The 7,702-nt window shown below is 36.7% G+C and overlaps 1 pseudogene; it reads left to right on the top strand.

Annotated features, from left to right (window-relative positions):
- The first annotated feature begins 634 nt into the window (after positions 1 to 634).
- On the top strand, positions 635 to 1,048 carry LOC111542700 (annotated as a pseudogene).
- The last annotated feature ends 6,654 nt before the right edge of the window (positions 1,049 to 7,702 follow it).

The raw sequence follows: 7,702 nt of genomic DNA, 5'->3' as shown, positions 1-7,702 counted from the left end.
TTAAGGGAATGTCTGCAGATGATAGCTCAGTAGATGGGTTTTGGTTTGGCCGTGTGTGTGTGTGTGTGTGTGTGTGTATGCACGTGCAAATTTTTGCTTTTTAACTTCGATACAGAGAAAGCTCAACTTAAATGCTATAGTGTACAAGGGTCTTTTTTCTATCCAGGGAAAGGCTACAAGAAGTATGGCTACAAACTTTCTGAGTCAATATATAAACTGAATGAACATTGAAGATAAAATTGTTGAGAAATAATCCATTTGCTTGGATAAGAAGACTGAAGAGGAAACTGACTAGGGTGCTTGAGAGAATTTGTTTCTTTCTCACAGAGATGTTCTAAAGTGAATTATACTATAAAGCTACAATAATCATGACAGTGGGTACTGATAAAAGCAGAGACACGTAGATCATATAGCATAGAGTGCAGAAATAGATCCATACAAATGCTATAGTCAACTGATTTTTTACTTGGGTGTAAACACAGTTCAATGGAAAAAAAGATTGTCTTTTTAACAAACAGTACTAACCCAAACGCCAAAAAATCACCCTAGACACATATTTCACACCTTATACAAAAAACCTGGCTCAACATCCTACCCCCACCCTTGAGCCAGACCCTGCTCTGCTCATACACCCATGCTGGCCATCATTCAGCAGCTAAGAGGACAATAGCATCGAGTGGACAGCAAATACTTTGATGAATACACGATGGAACTAGGAGTAGGGATAGTTCTGTGAAAAATACATGCAATGGCCAGAACAGATTGTAACATCTCTTGTGACAGCAAAAACCACCATAAACACTGAGAGCACTCTGAAACCCACACAGTTCTCTTGTATCCTGGGGGAGAAGTTTGAAGAAACTACAGCTGATAGCAGAAAAACACAGACTGTCACAACTTCATACGTGGCACATTGGTTCAACATCAGGAATGGAAAGGAAAGGAAAGGAAAGCACAATAATAAGAAAGTTTAAAAAACGGGAAACTAATGGTGGACTGCATCCTGAACAATGTCACCTGTACTCAGGTCTACGAAAAAGTAGAATAAAAATTCTATCATTTTGGAAAGCAATTAGCTGAGAGAATGAACAAGCTCAGTTCAACAAGCAAATCTCCCCAAGTATCTTACGTGCAATTATTTTAAAGTGCTGGTTTAATTAGGATCATCCCTTTGGTTAGTAAAGAAATGTACTTGTGCTAATAAAAAATTAACTTGAAATGGGCCATAAACTTAAATGTAAATGTAAAACTGTAAAACACTTTGAAGAAAATGTATAGGAAAATATTTGTGACCTTCAGCTAGGCAAAGAGTTCTTAGATTTAACACCAAAAGCACTATAAGAACAAGGAAAAAAAACTGATAAACTGGACTTCATCAAAATAAAAAACTTTTTTTGTTTTGCAAGATACTTTAAGAGAAAGAAAAAACAAGGTAGGGACTGGGGGAAAATGTTTTTGAATCATATATCTAGATTACATAAAAATCATCAAACCTTAAAATGAAAGCAACTCATTTTTTTTAAAAGGACAAAAGATCTGAAAAGACACTTCAACAAAAAATATATACTAAAGGCAAACAAACACACGGATATATGCTCTATATTACTAATCATTAGGGAAATGGCAACCAAAATCACAATGAGATACTACTATGCATGCTCTAGAATGACTTAAAAAAAAAACCTGACAGTGCCAAGTGCTGACAAGTACACAGAAAAACTTGAATTTTCAAATGCAAAACGGTACAGTCACTATGAGCAATAGTTTGGCAGCTTATTATAATGTTAAATATATACTTACTATACACAATAATCCCACTTTTAAGTATTTACCCAAGGGAAATAAGACTTGGCTGAACATATTGGCTCATACCTGTAAACCCAACACTTTGGCAGGCAGTTTGAGACCAGCCTGGGCAACACAGTGAGACCTTATCTCTACAAAATAAAAATAAAATAATTAGCTGTGTTTAGTGGCATGCCCTGTAGTCCCAGCCACTAGGAAGGCTGAGATGTGAGAATGGCTTGAAGCCAGGACTTTGAGGCTGCAGTGAGCTATGACTAAGCCACTCCACTCCAGCCTGGGTAACAGAGGGAGACCCTGCTTCAAAAAAAAGAAAAAAAGAAAGAAAGAAAAGAAATAAACAAAGAAGACATATTTACATAAAAACATTATAAATATAACAGCTTTATTCACAATCATCCAAAATCAGATATAATGTAAATATCCTTCAGCTGGCAACTAAACTGTGAAGGACCCATCAATGGAATAGTATTGAGCAATAAAAAGGAACAAACTATGGGTACCTGCAACAACATGGATGAATCTCAAATGCATTATGCTAAGTGAAAGAAGCCAGACTCAAAAACCTACATAACGTATGACTCCATGTATATGACATCCTAGAAAAGGTAAAACTATAGTGATGGAAAACAGATCAGTGGTTGCTAGGGGTTAAGAGTGGGGGGCAGGAGTATCTGACTACAAAGGGATAATGTATTTTCAAGGAGTTCCTTTGGGGAGGTAATAGAATTGTTCTGTTTGTCGAATTTTTGGTATAAAATATATAACAAAAGGAGTAAATTTTACTGTATGTAAATTAAAAATACATTTTAAAAAGTTTACCTGCACTAACGCTTAATTATTATATAGTAAATTTTCTTGGATAATTGTCATTGCAAACTCAAAAGTGCCTCCAAATTTTCTATTTTTAAAGTACATTTCCAATGCCATGCTTCTGTTTTGGCAAATATTCAAAAATTACGTTTAATTAATCTGTGCAAACCTATATGCTTACAATGAGTATGTAAAATATAGGGTAATTTTAAAAATACAAGATAGAAACTTTAAAAAAAAGATTCAGGAACCTAAAAAATGAGGCAAATATACTTAGTCAATATACCAAGTCAGAATCTATTTAGGAAAGACTTTTTCCTCTGTGCAAAAACAAAATTTTTCAACACTTGACAAAGCTAAATCATGATGCTTGGCTTTCTATGCTATTGAAGTTTAATACAATCTGCTGACGCCAGTCTCAGTATGCTCATCGGGGTCACAGTCATAATAGATCATCAACATTACGAACTGTTGTTTTTGAGAAATGTGGATAATCCCCATTAGAGGCTAATACTCTTTCTGCAGGTAAATCAAATTATACCTTATACTTCTTATATTTTTGTGCTGGTGTAGTTGAGAAATATTGGAGAGAAAAGTCACAATTCAAATACTTGATGCTTTTAAATTATCCAGAATCATTTTATACATGAGTGATTTATTCAAGGCAAAGATTAGAGGGACAGAACCAGAAACAGAGAGTAGTTCTCCTTATTCTCAGTTAATAGCCCAGCTTCTAAAATCAGAACACAGGTTATTAAACATATTTCTGTTCATTAGTCATCATTAAAGTTCATTTGTTATGACAATTTGAAAGTGGCCTTATCTCTGTTAGTACTATGCAATAATATCAGCTCTCAGAGATAATTGTATTCCTTTCCTTTTCCAGTTGTATAATATTCCCTAGGATCAAACTGAAATTTTGAGTCATTTAGGACAGATAATATTCAGTGCACACTCAGCAAACTTTATTCAGTATGTGGCTACTACCAAAAGCAATGATCTTTCATTAAATGCTTGTTGCAAATTATCATTCAAGCTTCACATTGTTCATTAATTACACTGATAGTACCCTATTACAGATTCCCAAATGACACAGATCCTCTTCTGATCATTGGTCTCTCTACTTACTTTCTCCCTAGTGAACTCTTTTGTTCCCTTTACTTTCCAGATCAAAGTGCTTTCAGGCTTCCCAATAACTGCCTATAACAGTGAATGGCCTTTTCTGCCATTCCCAATGAGTAAGGTAAGCAAGGTCAACACATCACGATGGGTGTGCACCGAATAAGTGCAATGCCTAAGGAGTGGTTATTAATTCCAAAGCTTTTTCCTTCACTCAAAAAACATGCGTGAATGCAAGTGACTTAGAGTGATGTTATCACTAGGAAAATCTTGGAAATATATACAGGGATACATGCAAACATCCCTCAGGCACAAGATACTTGTGTCAGTAAGAGTGGCCCACCATAGTCATAATTCTAAATAAGAAGGAAGTGTGTCACCATTAGAGTGGGCATGAGATTTAGGAATATTCCCTAATTCTCTTTTTCTCATCCTCTTTCCTCATAACCTCCCTCAGAAAACGTGCCCAATTTCACAATCTCTACTATTATTCAGTGGGTTGACTCTGAGGCCTAAGACTCACATTTTCAAATGCCTGCCAGACATTTAATCCACTGATACTGCTAACCTAAACAAGGTCTTTCTCCTGATTCCCTTGTTTCTTTTCATATAATATTATCTTCTAGTAAACCAAACTTGAAGCTAGTAGTTATTTTTAATTCCTCATGCTCACTCATCTCTCATACTCAAATAAAGCTGCTAAATCAGCCAACTCTACCTTCACAGAGCCTCATCTTCTCCTTTTCTCCATTCCCATCATTATACCCTAGTACAAGGCCTCATTACTTTTTGCCTCCTAACTCTGCTCTCTTTTGTCATTATCACTCCCCCTACACTTGTAGTACCTTATTTCAAATTCCCAAATGACACAGAGCCTCCTCTGATCATTGGTCTCCCTGCTTACTTTCCCCATAGTAATCTCTTTTGTTCCCTTTACTTTCCAAATCAAAGTGCCTTCAGGCTTCCCAATAACTGCCTAGAACACTGAATCCATTCCAATCCATTACTTATACTTTTGTCACTGAATAGTCCTAACATATAGATTAGATCATGCTACTTCCTGGTCAGAAGCCTCCAACATTTCCCCATTGCTCACAGATCAAAGTGCATATTCCTTAACCCAACACTAAAATCTCTTCTCACAATCTGTCTCCAATCCATCTTTATTGGCTCCATCTGTCATAATCACCTTCAAGCACCACATATTCCTGTGAAAACAGATTACTGTCTTTCCCCCAAAACACCTTATGATAGCTCATAAGATCCTTAAACTTAGAATATTTTAATACTCCCATTATCACAGCTAGAAAACTTTGACATTCCAATGCTAACTCTTCCATGGAGCTTTTCCCAACACCCTGAGCTGAATATGTTCTCACAATCCAGGACTCCTACATCACTGAATTAGTCCCTGAACAGTGCTTCTCACCTAGTAGGTCTTATCTTCACCTCTTACATCCTATATTAGACTATACATCTTGTTTCTAATTCTGTAAGTATTCTAACCTATAAGGGTCATATTGGTTTTTAATTTTCCAAATCCCAAAGCAAAAGCAAGCGTTCCCAATATTGGAGGCCATAACAGATGCAAAGGTCAAAGATGATAAATATGATACTTGAATAAATAGCTGAATGAGAATAAGATGAAATCAGCTACAGCTACAATTCTAACTCACTAGGTCAAAACAAAAATGTCTTCTGTGTCCATATGTATTGATATATTTCTTCTCTGCTTTTGTCATGACATGTTCTGGAAACCATGTCATAAAGTAAGAGATACAGTCCCATGGGAAAAGTGATATTATAGGGGATGTGTTTTTGATCAAAGATTCCTTATTAAATAAGCCGCAGATATGAATAACATGCAACAAAAGCAAAGATATAACAACTGTAAATCTTTACAATAATTTAAAATCATAATCTGAGCTTTTTCAAATGGGCAGCTATGCACTATGCATATTTGTTATACCAAGGGTTCTAATATATCACAAATTATATGTATCACACATAAAAATAGAATTAATTTTCATAAATCTCATTAAAGTCAATATGCTAGCTATAATAAACCAAAGCTGAATGGATCATTTTATTTGCCTTGTTGCTATTTAGAAGGATATTGGGTGTTTGTGTGGACAGAGTGATTCAAATGACTTAAGTCTTGCTTTCAAGACCAACAAAAAAACCAACCCCCAACCTGCCCACAGAAGTAGAACCAACCATTTTCTCTTTATTAATTTCACTGTGATAATCCGACACATTCATTATAATTCCTTAGACCTTAGGGTCATGTTCAAAGGTAGATATAAGAGATTTGGAAAAGGAAATATCAGGTTCTAGCCTGGCTCTGTCATTTATCAAGTGGGTGATACATACCCTCTCTGAGCCTCAGTTACCTAAAAGGTAACTATAGTATAAAACAATGGCTACCTCAGAATTATAGAGAAAATTCAGAGATAATGTAACTAAATTGCTTTTAAACTTCAAAGTCCCATCAAGAATAAGATTTTTTATTTATGTATTAGTCCGTTCTCACACTGCTAATAAAGATATACCCAAGACTGGGTAATTTATAAAGGTAAGAGGTTTAATTGACTCACAGTTCAGCATGGCTGGGGAAGCCTCAGGAAATTAACAATCACGGTGGAAGGGGAAGCAAACACGTCCTTCTTCACATGGCGGCAGCAAGGAGAAGTGCCAAGCAAAGAGGGAAAACTCCTTATAAAACCATCAGATCTTGTGAGAACTCACTCATTGTGCCCATGATTCAATTACCTCCCACTAGATCCCTCCCACAACATGTGGGGATTATGGGAACTACAATTCAGGATGAGATTTGGGTGTGGACACAGCCAAACCACATAAATTTATTTTTATTTATTTATTTTAAAGATAGGGTCTCACTACATTGTCTGGACTGGAATGCAGTGTCTATTCATAAGAAGGATCATAGTGGATGGCAGCCTGGAACTGCTGGATTCTAAGAATCCTTCTGCCTGAGCCTCCTGAGTAGCTGGGACTATAGTATCACACAACTGCACCTGACAAGAGTAAGCTACTATTAATTATCAAAATCGTTCTTGAGACTGATGGCTTTTGGTCCACTATTAGCATGTTTAAAAGTGAAAGGCTAAACATTCCCTCCCCACCCCATGTCTTCCTAACTCCTCAGTTTATTCAGAAATACATGTGCTCCTTTTTAGTACAAAACAGCATGGAAATGGTAATAGTTGTTAGGTCACTCTTTACCACTCTTCTCCTTTTCAGAGCCTGTAAGATATCTTTCAGGGCACTTTGCACTACGCTGAATAGCCATAAAACAATTAACATGTGGGAAAATGGCCACTTTGTTCACTATGCTGGACATAGTTCAGTTCTGTGGACAGGACATTTTCTTCAATCAGGGAAGAAGGGGAGAATTTTCTTGGTGTTTAGAGGAATCAAATCTGAGTCCTTTTGTCTCCAAAGGACACAATTTCCTAGCGACTGCTTTTAATGTAGAGAAAGGCAAGGAATACAGAGAGGGGAAGAAAGCTAAAAAGGTATTAATGAAGACTGAGTATCTCCATCTTAGGAAGCTAACTTGTGTGTGTATTCAATATATGTGAAAGAAGGAGAGATAGCTCTGGCCACCTAGCCTTCTACTCAGCCCCATTAAGAGTGAAGAAGGGCTTTGAACTGGAGGGGAGGAGCGACTTTCCTCACTTTCAGATCACAATTTTTTTTTTTTTTAATAACCAGACTGTTCTAGAAAGAGAAAGGAACTTTGGAGAACAAGAAATTGTAGAGGTAGATGTCCAGAGATGGGTTAACACCTCCTAATCCTGGGAAGAAGCTGAGGCTGCCAGCCCCAGGAAGGGTACAGCCCAAGTCCAGTGTCCTTGCTGTACCTCAATAAGTATACACCTGGGGAGGGAGGCTGCACTTTGCCAAGGTTAGTACCACGGGCTGCCTGTTTCAGCAAAGTTCT

The sequence above is a fragment of the Piliocolobus tephrosceles genome, chromosome 4 (genome assembly GCF_002776525.5).
Source record: "Piliocolobus tephrosceles isolate RC106 chromosome 4, ASM277652v3, whole genome shotgun sequence".
Lineage (NCBI taxonomy): Eukaryota > Metazoa > Chordata > Mammalia > Primates > Cercopithecidae > Piliocolobus > Piliocolobus tephrosceles.
The sequence above is the reverse complement of the archived record's forward strand: the minus strand, read 5'-3'. Positions and strand labels throughout refer to the sequence as shown.